Raw genomic sequence first — 20310 nt, 5'->3', positions numbered from 1 at the left:
TCTTCACCGCTATCTGTATAAACATGGAAATATCTACACCGCTATCTGTATATACATGGAAATATCAACACCGCTATCTCTATCAACATGGAAATATCCACACCGCTATCTCTATAAACATGGAAATACCTACACCGCCATCTGTATCGACATGAAAATATCTACACCGCCATCTGTATAAACATGGAAATATCTAAACTGCTATCTGTATTAAGATGGAAATATCTACACCGCCATCTATATAAACATGGAAATATCTACACCGCCATCTGTATGAACATGGAAATATCTACAGTGCAATTTCTATAAAGATGGAAATATCTACACCGCAATCTGTTTAAACATGGAAATATCTACACCTCTATCTGTATTAAGATGGAAATATCTACACTGCCATCTCTATAAAGATGGAAATATCTACACCGCCATCTGTATGAACATGGAAATATCTACACCGCTATCTGTATATACATGGAAATATCTACACCGCAATCTCTATAAACATGGAAATATCAAAACTGCTACTTGTAAAACAGGGAAATATCTACACCGCTATCTCAATAAACATTGAAATATCTACACTGCAATCTTAATAAACATTGAAATACCTGCACTGCTATTTGTATAAACATGGAAATATCTACAACGCTATCTCTATAAACATGGAAATAACTACACCGCTATCTCTATAAACGTGGAAATATCTACACTGCCAACTGTATGAACATGGAAATATCTACAACGCCATCTGTATGAACATTGAAATATCTACACCGCTATCTGTATAAACATGGAAATATCTACACCGCTATCAGTATGTACATGGAAATATCTACACCGCTATCTCTATCGCCATGGAAATATCTACAGCGCTTTCTCTATAAACATGGAAATACCTACACCGCCATCTGTATCGACATGAAAATATCTACACCGCCATCTGCATAAACATGGAAATATCTACACCGCTATCTGTATTCAGATGGAAATATCTACACCGCCATCTATATAAACATGGAAATATCTACACCACCATCTGTATGAATCTGGAAATATCTACAGCACAATCTCTATAAAGATGGAAATATCTACACCGCCATCTGTTTAAACATGGAAATATCTACACCTCTATCTGTATTAAGATGGAAATAACTACACTGCCATCTCTATAAAGATGGAAATACCTACAACGCCATCCCTATGAACATGGAAATATCTACACCGCCATCTGTATGAACATGGAAATATGTACACCGCTACCTATATAAACATGGAAATATCAGCACCGCTATCTCTATGAACATGGAAATATATACACCGCTATCTGTATGAACATGGAAATATCTACACCGCTATCTGTATGAACATGGAAATATCTGCACCGCCATCTGTATGAACATATAAATATCTACAACGCCATCTGTATTAAGATGGAGATATCTACACCGCTATCTGTATAAACATGGAAATATCTACACCGCTATCTGTATAAACATGGAAATATCTACACCGCTATCTGTATAAACATGGAAATATCTACACCACTACCTGTATAAACATGGAAATATCAGCACCGCTATCTGTATGAACATGGAAATATCTACACCTCTATCTGTATGAGCATGGAAATATCTACACCGCTATCTGTATAAACGTGGAAATATCTACACCGCTATCTGTATAAACATGGAAATATCTACACCGCTACCTGTATAAACATGGAAATATCAGCACCGCTATCTGTATGAACATGGAAATATCTATACCGCTATCTGTATGAACATGGAAATATCTACACCGCTATCTATATGAACATGGAAATATCTACACCGCTACCTGTATAAACATGGAAATATCAGCACCGCTATCTGTTTGAACATGGAAATATCTACACCGCTATCTGCATAAAAATGGAAATATCTGCAAAGCTATCTGCATATACATGGAAATATCTACACAGCTATCTCTTTAAACATGGAAATAACTACACCGCTATATCTATAAACATGGAAATATCTACACCGCCATCTGTATGAACATGGAAATATCTGCACCGCCATCAGTATGAACATATAAATATCTACACCGCAATCTGTATTAAGAAGGAAATATCTAAACCGCTGTTTAAACATGGAAATATCTACACCGCTGCCTGTATAAACATGGAAATATCAGCACCGCTCTCTGTAAGAGAATGGAAATATCTACACCGCTATCTGTATGAACATGGAAATATCTACACTGCTATCTGTATGAACATGGAAATAGCTACACCGTTAACTGTATGAACATGGAAATAGCTACACCGCTATCTGTATGAACATGGAAATATCTACACCGCTATCTGTATGAACATGGAAATAGCTACACCGTTATCTGTATCAACATGGAAATAGCTACACCGCTATCTGTATGAACATGGAAGTATCTACACCGCTATCTGTATGAACATGGATATATCTACACAGCCATCTGGATGAACATGGAAATATCTACACCGCTATCTGTATGAACATGGAAATATCTACCCCGCTATATGTGTGAACATGGATATATCTACACAGCCATCTGGATGAACATGGAAATATCTACACCGCTATCTGTGTAAACATGCATACATCTTCACCGCTATCTGTAAAAACATGGAAATATCTACACCGCTATCTGTATGAACATGGAAATATCTACACCGCTATCTGTATGAACATGGAAATATCTACACCGCTATCTGTTTGAACATGGAAATATCTACACCGCTATCTGCATGAAAATGGAAATATGTACACAGCTATCTGCATATACATGGAAATATCTACACAGCTATCTCTTTACACATGGAAATAACTACACCGCTATCTGTATGAACATGGAAATATCTACACCGCCATCTGTATGAACATGGAAATATCTGCACCGCCATCTGTATGAACATATAAATATCTACACCGCCATATGTATTAAGATGGAGATATCTACACCGATATCTTTATAAACATGGAAATATCTACACCGCTATCTGTATGAACATGGATATATCTACACAGCCATCTGGATGAACATGGAAATATCTCCACAGCTATCTGTGTAAACATGCATACATCTTCACCGCTATCTATATAAACATGGAAATATCTACACCACTATCTGTATGAACATGCAAATATCTACACCGCTACCTGTATAAACATGGAAATATCAGCACCGCTATCTGTATGAACATGGAAATAGCTACACCGCTATCCATATGAACATGCAAATATCTACACCACTATCTTTATGAACATGGAAATATCTACACCATTATCTGTATCAACATGGATATATCTACACAGCCATCTGGATGAACATGGAAATATCTACACCACTATCTGTATGAACATGGAAATATCTACACCGCTATCTGTGTAAACATGCATACATCTTCACCGCTGTCAGTATAAACATGGAAATATCTACACCGCTATCTGTATAAACAGGGAAATATCTACACCACTATCTGTATAAACATGGAAATATCAGCACTGCTACCTTTATGAAAAATGGAAAGATCAGCCCCTCTATCTGTATGAACATGGAAGTATCTACACCGCTATCAGTATGAACATGGAAATATCTACACCGCTATCTGTATGAACATGGAAATACCTTCACCGCCATCTGCATGAACATGGATATATCTACACAGCCATCTGGATGAACATGGAAATATCTACACCGCTATCTGTATGAACATGGAAATAGCTACACCGCTATCTGTATGAACATGGAAATATCTACACCACTATCTGTATGAACATGGAAATATCTACACCGCTATCTGTATGAACATGGAAATATCTTCACCGCTATCAGTATGAACATGGATATATCTACACAGCCATCTGGATGAACATGGAAATATCTACACCGCTATCTGTATGAACATGGAAATAGCTACACCGCTATCTGTATGAACATGGAAATAGCTACACCGCTATCTGTATGAACATGGAAATATCTACACCGATATCTGTATGAACATGGAAATATCTTCACCGCTATCTGTATGAACATGGATATATCTACAGAGCCATCTTGATGAACATGGAAATATCTACACAGCTATCTGTATGAACATGGAAATTTATACACCGCTGTCTGTGTAAACATGCATACATCTTCACCGCTATCTGTATAAACATGGAAATATCTACACCGCTATCTGTCTGAACATGGAAATATCTACACCGCTATCTGTTTGAACATGGAAATATCTACACCGCTTTCTGCATAAAAATGGAAATATCTACACAGCTATCTGCATATACATGGAAATACCTTCAAGGCTATCTCTTTACACATGGAAATAACTACACCGGTATCTCTATAAAGATGGAAATATCTACACCGCCATCTGTATGAACATGGAAATATCTGCATTGCCATCTGTATGAACATATAAATACCTACACCGGCATCTGTATTAAGATGGAGATATCTACACCGCTATCTGTATAAACTTGGAAATATCTACACCGCTACCTGTATAAACATGGAAATATCAGCACCGCTCTCTGTATGAACTCGGAAATATCTACACCGCTATCTATACGAACATGGAAATATCTACACCGCTATCTGTATGAACATGGAAATAGCTACACGGCTATCTGTATGAACAAGGAAATATCTACACCACTATCTGTATGAACATGGAAATATCTACACCGCTATCTGTGAAAACATGCATATATCTTCACCGCTATCTGTATAAACATGGAAATATCTACACCGCTATGTGTATGAACATTGAAATATCTACACCGCTATCTGTATGAACATGGAAATATCTACACCGCTATCTGTATAAACAGGGATATATCTTCACAGCCATCTGGATGAACATGGAAATATCTGCATCGCTATCTGTGTAAACATGCATACATCTTCACCGCTATCTATATAAACATGGAAATATCTACACCACTATCTGTAGGAACATGCAAATATCTACACCGCTACCTGTATAAACATGGAAATATCAGCACCGCTATCTGTATGAACATGGAAATAGCTACAACGCTATCTGTATGAACATGCAAATATCTACACCACTATCTGTATGAACATGGAAATATCTACACCGCTATCTGTATGAACATGGATATATCTACACAGCCATCTGGATGAACATGGAAATATCTACACCACTATCTGTATGAACATGGAAATATCTACACCGCTATCTGTGTAAACATGCATAAATCTTCACCGCTATCAGTATAAACATGGAAATATCTACACCGCTATCTGTATGAACATGGAAATAGCTACACCGCTATCTGTATGAACATGGAAATATCTACACCGCTATCTGTATGAACATGGATATATCTACACAGCCATCTGGATGAACATGGAAATATCTACACCGCTATCTGTGTAAACATTGATACATCTTCACCGCTATCTGTATAAACATGGAGATATCTACACCGCTATCTGTAGGAACATTGAAATATCTACACCGCTATCTGTATGAACATGGAAATACCTACACCGCTATCTGTTTGAACATGGAAATATCTACACCGCTATCTGCATGAAAATGGAAATATCTACACTGCTATCTGCATATACATGGAAATATCTACACAGCTATCTCTTTACACATGGAAATAACTACACCGCTATCTGTATGAACATGGAAATATCCACACCGCCATCTGTATGAACATGGAAATATCTGCACCGCCATCTGTATGAACATATAAATATCTACACCGCCATCTGTATTAAGATGGATATATCTACACTGCTATCTGTATAAACATGGAAATATCTACACCAATATCTGTATAAACATGGAAATATCAGCACCGCTACCTTTATGAACATGTAAATATCAGCCCCTCTATCTGTATGAACATGGAAGTATCTACACCGCTATCAGTATGAACATGGAAATATCTACACCGCTATCTGTATGAACATGGAAATACCTTCACCGCCTTCTGTATGAACATGGATATATCTACACAGCCATCTGGATGAACATGGAAATATCTACACCGCTATCTGTATGAACATGGAAATAGCTACACCGCTATCTGTATGAACATGGAAATATCTACACCGCTATCTGTATGAACATGGAAATATCTACACCGCTATCTGTATGAACATGGAAATATCTTCACCGCCATATGTATGAACATGGATATATCTACAGAGCCATCTTGATGAACATGGAAATATCTACACAGCTATCTGTATGAACATGGAAATTTATACACCGCTATCTGTGTAAACATGCATACATCTTCACCGCTATCTGTATAAACATGGAAATATCTACACCGCTATCTGTATGAACATGGAAATATCTACACCGCTATCTGTTTGAACATGGAAATATCTACACCGCTTTCTGCATAAAAATGGAAATATCTACACAGCTATCTGCATATACATGGAAATATCTTCAAAGCTATCTCTTTACACATGGAAATAACTACACCGCTATCTGTATGAACATGGAAATATCTACACCGCCATCTGTATGAACATGGAAATATCTGCACCGCCATCTGTATGAACATATAAATATCTACACCGCCATATGTATTAAGATGGAGATATCTACACCGATATCTTTATAAACATGGAAATATCTACACCGCTATCTGTATGAACATGGATATATCTACACAGCCATCTGGATGAACATGGAAATATCTCCACAGCTATCTGTGTAAACATGCATACATCTTCACCGCTATCTATATAAACATGGAAATATCTACACCACTATCTGTATGAACATGCAAATATCTACACCGCTACCTGTATAAACATGGAAATATCAGCACCGCTATCTGTATGAACATGGAAATAGCTACACCGCTATCCATATGAACATGCAAATATCTACACCACTATCTTTATGAACATGGAAATATCTACACCATTATCTGTATCAACATGGATATATCTACACAGCCATCTGGATGAACATGGAAATATCTACACCACTATCTGTATGAACATGGAAATATCTACACCGCTATCTGTGTAAACATGCATACATCTTCACCGCTGTCAGTATAAACATGGAAATATCTACACCGCTATCTGTATAAACAGGGAAATATCTACACCACTATCTGTATAAACATGGAAATATCAGCACTGCTACCTTTATGAAAAATGGAAAGATCAGCCCCTCTATCTGTATGAACATGGAAGTATCTACACCGCTATCAGTATGAACATGGAAATATCTACACCGCTGTCTGTATGAACATGGAAATACCTTCACCGCCATCTGCATGAACATGGATATATCTACACAGCCATCTGGATGAACATGGAAATATCTACACCGCTATCTGTATGAACATGGAAATAGCTACACCGCTATCTGTATGAACATGGAAATATCTACACCACTATCTGTATGAACATGGAAATATCTACACCGCTATCTGTATGAACATGGAAATATCTTCACCGCTATCAGTATGAACATGGATATATCTACACAGCCATCTGGATGAACATGGAAATATCTACACCGCTATCTGTATGAACATGGAAATAGCTACACCGCTATCTGTATGAACATGGAAATAGCTACACCGCTATCTGTATGAACATGGAAATATCTACACCGATATCTGTATGAACATGGAAATATCTTCACCGCTATCTGTATGAACATGGATATATCTACAGAGCCATCTTGATGAACATGGAAATATCTACACAGCTATCTGTATGAACATGGAAATTTATACACCGCTGTCTGTGTAAACATGCATACATCTTCACCGCTATCTGTATAAACATGGAAATATCTACACCGCTATCTGTCTGAACATGGAAATATCTACACCGCTATCTGTTTGAACATGGAAATATCTACACCGCTTTCTGCATAAAAATGGAAATATCTACACAGCTATCTGCATATACATGGAAATACCTTCAAGGCTATCTCTTTACACATGGAAATAACTACACCGGTATCTCTATAAAGATGGAAATATCTACACCGCCATCTGTATGAACATGGAAATATCTGCATTGCCATCTGTATGAACATATAAATACCTACACCGGCATCTGTATTAAGATGGAGATATCTACACCGCTATCTGTATAAACTTGGAAATATCTACACCGCTACCTGTATAAACATGGAAATATCAGCACCGCTCTCTGTATGAACTCGGAAATATCTACACCGCTATCTATACGAACATGGAAATATCTACACCGCTATCTGTATGAACATGGAAATAGCCACACGGCTATCTGTATGAACAAGGAAATATCTACACCACTATCTGTATGAACATGGAAATATCTACACCGCTATCTGTGAAAACATGCATATATCTTCACCGCTATCTGTATAAACATGGAAATATCTACACCGCTATGTGTATGAACATTGAAATATCTACACCGCTATCTGTATGAACATGGAAATATCTACACCGCTATCTGTATAAACAGGGATATATCTTCACAGCCATCTGGATGAACATGGAAATATCTGCATCGCTATCTGTGTAAACATGCATACATCTTCACCGCTATCTATATAAACATGGAAATATCTACACCACTATCTGTAGGAACATGCAAATATCTACACCGCTACCTGTATAAACATGGAAATATCAGCACCGCTATCTGTATGAACATGGAAATAGCTACAACGCTATCTGTATGAACATGCAAATATCTACACCACTATCTGTATGAACATGGAAATATCTACACCGCTATCTGTATGAACATGGATATATCTACACAGCCATCTGGATGAACATGGAAATATCTACACCACTATCTGTATGAACATGGAAATATCTACACCGCTATCTGTGTAAACATGCATAAATCTTCACCGCTATCAGTATAAACATGGAAATATCTACACCGCTATCTGTATGAACATGGAAATAGCTACACCGCTATCTGTATGAACATGGAAATATCTACACCGCTATCTGTATGAACATGGATATATCTACACAGCCATCTGGATGAACATGGAAATATCTACACCGCTATCTGTGTAAACATTGATACATCTTCACCGCTATCTGTATAAACATGGAAATATCTACACCGCTATCTGTAGGAACATTGAAATATCTACACCGCTATCTGTATGAACATGGAAATACCTACACCGCTATCTGTTTGAACATGGAAATATCTACACCGCTATCTGCATGAAAATGGAAATATCTACACTGCTATCTGCATATACATGGAAATATCTACACAGCTATCTCTTTACACATGGAAATAACTACACCGCTATCTGTATGAACATGGAAATATCCACACCGCCATCTGTATGAACATGGAAATATCTGCACCGCCATCTGTATGAACATATAAATATCTACACCGCCATCTGTATTAAGATGGATATATCTACACTGCTATCTGTATAAACATGGAAATATCTACACCAATATCTGTATAAACATGGAAATATCAGCACCGCTACCTTTATGAACATGTAAATATCAGCCCCTCTATCTGTATGAACATGGAAGTATCTACACCGCTATCAGTATGAACATGGAAATATCTACACCGCTATCTGTATGAACATGGAAATACCTTCACCGCCTTCTGTATGAACATGGATATATCTACACAGCCATCTGGATGAACATGGAAATATCTACACCGCTATCTGTATGAACATGGAAATAGCTACACCGCTATCTGTATGAACATGGAAATATCTACACCGCTATCTGTATGAACATGGAAATATCTACACCGCTATCTGTATGAACATGGAAATATCTTCACCGCCATATGTATGAACATGGATATATCTACAGAGCCATCTTGATGAACATGGAAATATCTACACAGCTATCTGTATGAACATGGAAATTTATACACCGCTATCTGTGTAAACATGCATACATCTTCACCGCTATCTGTATAAACATGGAAATATCTACACCGCTATCTGTATGAACATGGAAATATCTACACCGCTATCTGTTTGAACATGGAAATATCTACACCGCTTTCTGCATAAAAATGGAAATATCTACACAGCTATCTGCATATACATGGAAATATCTTCAAAGCTATCTCTTTACACATGGAAATAACTACACCGGTATCTCTATAAACATGGAAATATCTACACCGCCATCTGTATGAACATGGAAATATCTGCATTGCCATCTGTATGAACATATAAATACCTACACCGCCATCTGTATTAAGTTGGAGATATCTACACCGCTATCTGTATAAACCTGGAAATATCTACACCGCTACCTGTATAAACTTGGAAATATCAGCACCGCTCTCTGTATGAACTCGGAAATATCTACACCGCTATCTGTACGAACATGGAAATATCTACACCGCTATCTGTAGGAACATGGAAATAGCTACACCGTTATCTGTATGAACAAGGAAATATCTACACCACTATCTGTATGAACATGGAAATATCTACACCGCTATCTGTGAAAACATGCATATATCTTCACCGCTATCTGTATAAACTTGGAAATATCTACACCGCTATCTGTATGAACATGGAAATATCTACACCGCTATCTGTATGAACATGGAAATATCTACACCGCTATCTGTATGAACAGGGATATATCTACACAGCCATCTGGATGAACATGGAAATATCTGCACCGCTATCTGTGTAAACATGCATACATCTTCACCGCTATCTATATAAAGATGGAAATATCTACACCACTATCTGTATGAACATGCAAATATCTACACCGCTACCTGTATAAACATGGAAATATCAGCACCGCTATGTGTATGAACATGGAAATAGCTACACCTCTATCTGTATGAATATGCAAATATCTACACAACTATCTGTATGAACATGGAAATATCTACACCACTATCTGTATGAACATGGATATATCTACACAGCCATCTGGATGAACATGGAAATATCTACACCACTATCTGTGTGAACATGGAAATATCTACACCGCTATCTGTGTAAACGTTCATAAATCTTCACCGCTATCAGTATAAACATGGAAATATCTACACCGCTATCTGTATGAACATGGAAATAGCTACACCGCTATCTGTATGAAAATGGAAATATCTACACCGCTATCTGTATGAACATGGATATATCTGCACAGCCATCTGGATGAACATGGAAATATCTACACCGCTATCTGTGTAAACATTGATACATCTTCACCGCTATCTGTATAAACATGGAAATATCTACACCGCTATCTGTATGAACATTGAAATATCTACACCGCTATCTGTATGAACATGGAAATAGCTACACCGCTATCTGTTTGAACATGGAAATATCTACACCGCTATCTGCATGAAAATGGAAATATCAACAGTGCTATCTGCATATACATGGAAATATCTACACAGCTATCTCTTTACACATGGAAATAACTACACCGCTATCTGTATGAACATGGAAATATCCACACCGCCATCTGTATGAACATGGAAATATCTGCACCGCCATCTGTATGAACATATAAATATCTACACCGCCATCTGTATTAAAATGGAGATATCTACACCGCTATCTGTATAAACATGGAAATATCTACACCGCTATCTGTATAAACATGGAAATATCTACACCGCTATCTGTATAAACATGGAAATATCTACACCACTACCTGTATAAACATGGAAATATCAGCACCGCTATCTGTATGAACATGGAAATATCTACACCGCTATCTGTATGAACATGGAAATATATACACCGCTATCTGTATAAACATGGAAATATCTACACCGCTATCTGTATAAACATGGAAATATCTACACCGCTATCTGTATGAACATGGAAATAACTACACCGCTATCTGTATGAACATGGAAATATCTACACCACTATCTGTTTGAACATGGAAATATCTACACCACTATCTGCATGAAAATGGAAATATCTACACTGCTATCTGCATATACATGGAAATATCTACACAGCTATCTCTTTACACATGGAAATAACTACACCGCTATCTGTATGAACATGGAAATATACACACCGCCATCTGTATGAACATGGAAATATCTGCACCGCCATCTGTATGAACATATAAATATCTGCACCGCCATCTGTATTAAGATGGAGATATCTACACCGCTATCTGCATAAACATGGAAATATCTACAGCGCTATCTGTATAAACATGGAAATGTATACACCGCTATCTGTATAAACATGGAAATATCTACACCGCTACCTGTATAAGCATGGAAATATCAGCACCGCTATCAGTATGAACATGGAAATATCTACAACGCTATCTGTATGAACATGGAAATATCTACACCACTATCTGTATGAACATGGAAATGTCTACACCGCAATCAGTATGAACATGGAAATATCTACACCGCTGTCTGTATGAACATGGATATATATACACAGCCCTCTGGATGAACATGGAAATATCCACACCGCTATCTGTGTAAACATGCATACATCTTCACCGCTATCTGTATAAACATGGAAATATCTACATTGCTATCTGTATGAACATGGAAATATCTACACCGCTATCTGTTTGAAGATGGAAATATATACACCGCTATCTGCATGAAAATGGAAATATCTACACAGCTATCTGCAAATAAATGGAAATATCTACACAGCTATCTCTTTACACATGGAAATAACTACACCGCTATCTGTATGAACATGGAAATATCTACACCGCCATGTGTATGAACATGGAAATATCTGCACCGCCATCTGTATGAACATATAAATATCTACACCGCCATCTGTATTAAGATGGAGATATCTACACGGCTATCTGAATAAACATGGAAATATCTACACCGCTATCTGTATAAACATGGAAATATCTACACCGCTATCTGTATAAACATGGAAATATCTACACTGCTACCTGTATAAACATGGAAATATCAGCACCGCTATCTGTATGAACATGGAAATATCTACACTGCTATCTGTATGAACATGGAAATATCTACACCGCTATCTGTACGAACATGGAAATATCTACAAAGCTATCTGAATGAACATGGAAATATCTACACCGCTATCTGTTTGAACATGTAAATATCTACATCGCAATCTGCATGAAAATGGAAATATCTACAAAGCTATCTGCATATACATGGAAATATCTACACAGCTATCTCTTTACACATGGAAATAACTACACCGCTATATCTATAAACATGGAAATATCTACACTGCTATCTGTATAAACATGGAAATATCTACACCGCTATCTGTATAAACATGGAAATATCTACACCACTACCTGTATAAACATGGAAATATCAGCACCGCTATCTGTATGAACATGGAATTATCTACACCGCTATCTGTATGAACATGGAAATATCTACAAAGCTATCTGAATGAACATGGAAATATCTACACCGCTATCTGTTTGAACATGTAAATATCTACACCGCTATCTGCATGAAAATGGAAATATCTACAAAGCTATCTGCATATACATGGAAATATCTACACAGCTATATCTTTACACATGGAAATAACTACACCGCTATATCTATAAACATGGAAATAACTACACCGCCATCTGTATGAACATGGAAATATCTGCACCACCATCTGTATGAACATATAAATATCTACACCGCCACCTGTATTAAGAAGGAAATATCTAAACCGCTATCTGTATAAACATGGAAATAACTATGCCGCTGCCTGTATAAACATGGAAATATCAGCACCGCTATCTGTATGAACATGGAAGTATCTACACCGCTATCTGTATCAACATGGAATTATCTACACTGCTATCTGTATGAACATGGAAATAGCTACACCATTATCTGTATGAACATGGAAATAGCTACACCACTATCTGTATGAACATGGAAATATCTACACCGCTATCTGTATGAACATGGATATATCTACACAGCCATCTGGATGAACATGGAAATATCTACACCGCTATCTGTATGAACATGGAAATATCTAAACCGCTATCTGTATGAACATGGATATATCTACACAGCCATCTGGATGAACATGGAAATATCTACACCGCTATCTGTGTAAACATGCATACATCTTCACCGCTATCTGCATAAACATGGAAATATCTACACCGCTATCTGTATGAACATGGAAATATCTACACCGCTATCTGTATGAACATGGAAATATCTACACCACTATCTGTTTGAGCATGGAAATATCTACACCGCTATCTGCATGAAAATGGAAATATCTACACTTCTATCTGCATATACATGGAAATATCTACACAGCTATCTCTTTACACATGGAAATAACTACACCGCTATCTGTATGAACATGGAAATATCAGCACCGCTATCTGTATGAACATGGAAATATCTACACCGCTATCAGTATGAACATGGAAATATCTACGCCGCTATCTGTATGAACATGGAAATATCTACAAAGCTATCTGAATGAACATGGAAATATCTACACCGCTATCTGTTTGAACATGTAAATATCTGCACCGCTATCTGCATGAAAATGGAAATATCTACAAAGCTATCTGCATATACATGGAAATATCTACACAGCTATCTCTTAGCACATGGAAATAACTACACCGCTATATCTATAAACATGGAAATATCTACACCGCCATCTGTATGAACATGGAAATATCTGCACCGCCATCTGTATGAACATATAAATATCTACACCGCCATCTGTATTAAGAAGGAAATATCTAAACCGCTATCTGTATAAACATGGAAATATCTACACCGCTGCCTGTAAAAACATGGAAATATCAGCACCGATATCTGTATGAATATGGAAGTATCTACACCGCTATCTGTATGAACATGGAAATATCTACACTGCTATCTGTATGAACATGGAAATAACTGCACCGTTATCTGTATGAACATGGAAATAGCTACACCACTATCTGTATGAACATGGAAATATCTACACCGCTATCTGTAGGAACATGGATATATCTTCACAGCCATCTGGTTGAACATGGAAATATCTACACCGCTATCTGTATGAACATGGATATATCTACACAGCCATCTGGATGAACATGGAAATATCTACACCGCTATCTTTGTAAACATGCATAGATCTTCACCGCTATCTGTATAAACATGGAAATATCTACACCGCTATCTGTATGAACATGGAAATATCTACACCGCTATCTGTATGAACATGGAAATATCTACACCGCTATCTGTTTGAACATGGAAATATCTACACCGCTATCTGTATGAAAATGGAAATATCTTCACTGCTATCAGCATATACATGGAAATATCTACACAGCTATCTCTTTACACATGGAAATAACTACACCGCTATCTGTATGAACATGGAAATATCCACACCGCCATCTGTATGAACATGGAAATATCTGCACCGCCATCTGTATGAACATATAAATATCTGCACCGCCATCTGTATTAAGATGGAGATATCTACACCGCTATCTGTATATACATGGAAATATCTACACCGCTATCTGTATAAACATGGAAATGTATACACCGCTATCTGTATAAACATGTAAATATCTACACCGCTACCTGTATAAGCATGGAAATATCAGCACCGCTAACAGTATGAACATGGAAATATCTACACCGCTATCTGTATGAACATGGAAATGTCTACACCGCTATCAGTATGAACATGGAAATATCTACACCGCTATCTGTATGAACATGGATATATCTACACAGCCCTCTGGATGAACATGGAAATATCCACACAGCTATCTGTGTAAACATGCATACATCTTCACCGCTATCTGTATAAACATGGAAATATCTACATTGCTATCTGTATGAACATGGAAATATCTACACCGCTATCTGTTTGAAGATGGAAATATATACACCGCTATCTGCATGAAAATGGAAATATCTACACAGCTATCTGCATATACATGGAAATATCTACACAGCTATCTCTTTACGCATGGAAATAACTACACCGCTATCTGTATGAACATGGAAATATCTACAGCGCCATCTGTATGAACATGGAAATATCTGCACCGCCATCTGTATGAACATATAAATATCTACACCGCCATCTGTATTAAGATGGAGATATCTACACCGCTATCTGAATTAACATGGAAATATCTACACCGCTATCTGTATAAACATGGAAATATCTACACCGCTATCTGTATAAACATGGAAATATCAACACTGCTACCTGTATAAACATGGAAATATCAGCACCGCTATCTGTATGAACATGAAAATATCTACACCGCTATCTGTATGAACATGGAAATATCTACACCGCTATCTGTATGAACATGGAAATATCTACAAAGCTATCTGAATGAACATGGAAATATCTACACCGCTATCTGTTTGAACATGTAAATATCTACACCGCTATCTGCATGAAAATGGAAATATCTACAAAGCTATCTGCATATACATGGAAATATCTACACAGCTATCTCTTTAGACATGGAAATAACTACACCGCTATATCTATAAACATGGAAATCTCTACACCGCTATCTGTATAAACATGGAAATATCTACACCGCTATCTGTATAAACATGGAAATATCTACACCACTAACTGTCTAAACATGCAAATATCAGCACCGCTATCTGTATGAACATGGAATTATCTACACCGCTATCTGTATGAACATGGAAATATCTACACCGCTATCTGTATGAACATGGAAATATCTACACCGCTATCTGTATAAACATGGAAATATCTACACCGCTATCTGTTTGAACATGGAAATATCTACAACGCTGTCTGCATGAAAATGGAAATATCTACACAGCTATCTGCATACACATGGAAATATCTACACAGCTATCTCTTAACACATGGAAATAAGTACTCCTTATCTCTATAAACATGGAAATATCTACACCGCCATCTGTATGAACATGGAAATATCTGCACCGCCATCTGTATGAACATATAAATATCTACACCGCCATCTGTATTAAGAAGGAAATATCTAAACCGCTATCTGTATAAACATGGAAATATCTACACCGCTGCCTGTATAAACTTGGAAATATCAGCACCGCTCTCGGTATGAAAATGGAGATATCTACACCGCTATCTGTATGAACATGGAAATATCTACACTGCTATCTGTTTGAACATGGAGATAGCTACACTGCTATCTGTATGAACATGGAAATATCTACACCGCCATCTGTATGAACATGGAAATATCTGCATGGCCATCTGTATGAACATATAAATATCTACACCGCCATCTGTATTAAGACGGAGATATCTACACCGCTATCTGTATAAACATGGAAATATCTCCACCGCTACATGTATAAGCATGGAAATATCAGCACCGCTCTCTGTGTGAACATGGAAATATCCACACCGCTATCTGTATGAACGTGGAAATATCTACACCGCTATCTGTATGAACATGGAAATGTCTACACCGCTATCAATATGAACATGGAAATATCTACACCGCTATCTGTATGAACATGGATATATCTACACAGCCCTCTGGATGAACATGGAAATATCCACACCGCTATCTGTTTAAACATGCATACAACTTCACCGCTATCTGTATAAACATGGAAATATCTACACCGCTATCTGAATGAACATGGAAATATCTACACCGCTATCTGTTTGAAGATGGAAATATGTATACCGCTATCTGCATGAAAATGGAAATGTCTACACCGCTATCTGTATAAACATGGAAATATCTACACCGCTATCTGTATAAACATGGAAATATCTACACCACTACCTGTATAAACATGGAAATATCAGCACCGCTATCTGTATGAACATGGAATTATCTACACCGCTATCTGTATTAACATGGAAATATCTACACCGCTATCTGTATGAACATGGAAATATCTACACCGCTATCAGTACGAACATGGAAATATCTACACCGCTATCTGTTTGAACATGGAAATATCTACACCGCTGTCTGCATGAATATGGAAATATCTACACAGCTATCTGCATTCACATGGAAATATCTACACAGCTATCTCTTAACACATGGAAATAAGTACTCCGCTATCTGTATAAACATGGAAATATCTACACCGCCATCTGTATGGACATGGAAATATCTGCACCGCCATCTGTATGAACATATAAATATCTACAACGCCGTCTGTATTAAGAAGGAAATATCTAAACCGCTATCAGTATCAACATTGAAATATGTACACCGCTATCTGTATGAACATTGAAATATCTAAACCGCTGCCTGTATAAACATGGAAATATCAGCACCGCTATCTGTATGAACATGGAAATATCTACACCGCTATCTGTATGAACATGGAAATATCTACACCGCTATCTGTATGAACATGGAAATAGCTACACCGCTATCTGTATGAACATGGAAATATCTACACAGCCATCTGGATGAAGATGGAAATATCTACTCCACTATCTGTGTAAACATGCATAGATCTTCACCGCTATCTGTATAAACATGGAAATATCTACACCGCTATCTGTATGAACATGGAAATATCTACACTGCTATCTGTATGCACATGGAAATAGCTACACCGCTATCTGTTTGAACATGGAAATATCTACACCGCTATCTGCATGAAAATGGAAATATCTACACTGCTATCTGCATATACATGGAAATATCTACACAGCTATCTCTTTACACTTGGAAATAACTACACCGCTATCTGTATGAACATGGAAATATCTACACCGCCATCTGTATGAAGATGGAAATATCTGCACCGCCATCTGTATGAACATATAAATATCTACACCGCCATCTGTATTAAGATGGATATATCTACACCGCTATCTGAATAAACATGGAAATATCTACACCGCTATCTGTATAAACAGGGAAATATCTACACTGCTATCTGTATAACCATGGAAATATCCACACTTCTACCTGTATAAACGTGGAAATATCAGCACCGCTATCTGTTTGAACATGGAAATATCTACACCGCTATCTGTATGAACATGGAAATATCCACACCGCTATCTGTATGAACATGGAAATATCTACACCGCTATCTGTATGAACATGGAAATATCTACAAAGCTATCTGAATGAACATGGAAATATCTACACCGCTATCTGTTTGAAAATGTAAATATCTACACCGCTATCTGCATGAAAATGGAAATATCTACAAAGCTATCTGCATATACATGGAAATATCTACACAGCTATCTCTTTACACATGGAAATAACTACACCGCTATATCTATAACCATGGAAATATCTACACCGCCATCTGTATGAACAAGGAAATATCTGCACCGCCATCTGTATGAACAAATAAATATCTACACCGCCATCTGTATTAAGAAGGAAATATCTAAACCGCTATCTGTATAAACATGGAAATATCTACACCGCTGCCTGTATAAACATGGAAATATCAGCACCGCTATCTGTATGAACATGGAAATATCTACACCGCTATCTGTATCAACTTGGAAATATCTACAACGCCATCTGTATGAACATAAAATATCTACACCGCCATCTGTATTAAGAAGGAAATATCTCAACCGCTATCTGTAAACGTGGAAATATCTACACCGCTGCCTGTATAAACATGGAAATATCAGCACCGCTATCTGTATGAACTTGGAAATATCTACACCGCTATCTGTATGCACATGGAAATATCTACACCGCTATATGTATGAACATGGAAATATCTACACCGCTATCTGTATGAACATGGAAATATCTACACCGCTATCTGTTTGAACATGGAAACATCTACACCGCTGTCTGCATGAAAATGGAAATATCTACACAGCTATCTGCATACACATGGAAATATCTACACAGCTATCTCTTTACACATGGAAATAACTACACCGCTATCTCTGTAAACATGGAAATATCTACACAGCCATCTGTATGAACATGGAAATATCCGCACCGCCATCTGTATGAACATATAAATATCTACACCGCCATCTGTATTAAGAAGGAGATATCTACACCGCTATCTGTATAAACATGGAAATATCTACACCGCTATCTGTATAAACATGGAAATATCTACACCGCTATCTGTATAAACATGGACATATCTACACCGCTCCCTGTATAAACATGGAAATATCAGCACTGCTATCTGTATGAACATGGAAATATCTACACAGCTATCTGTATGAACATGGAAATATCTACACCGATATCTGTGTAAACATGCATACATCTTCACCGCTATCTTTATAAACATTTAAATATCTACAACGCTATCTGTATGAACATGGAA

This window comes from Gorilla gorilla, chromosome 18, assembly GCF_029281585.2.
Source record: "Gorilla gorilla gorilla isolate KB3781 chromosome 18, NHGRI_mGorGor1-v2.1_pri, whole genome shotgun sequence".
NCBI classification, from domain to species: Eukaryota; Metazoa; Chordata; class Mammalia; order Primates; family Hominidae; genus Gorilla; species Gorilla gorilla.
This window is presented reverse-complemented; position numbering follows the sequence as displayed.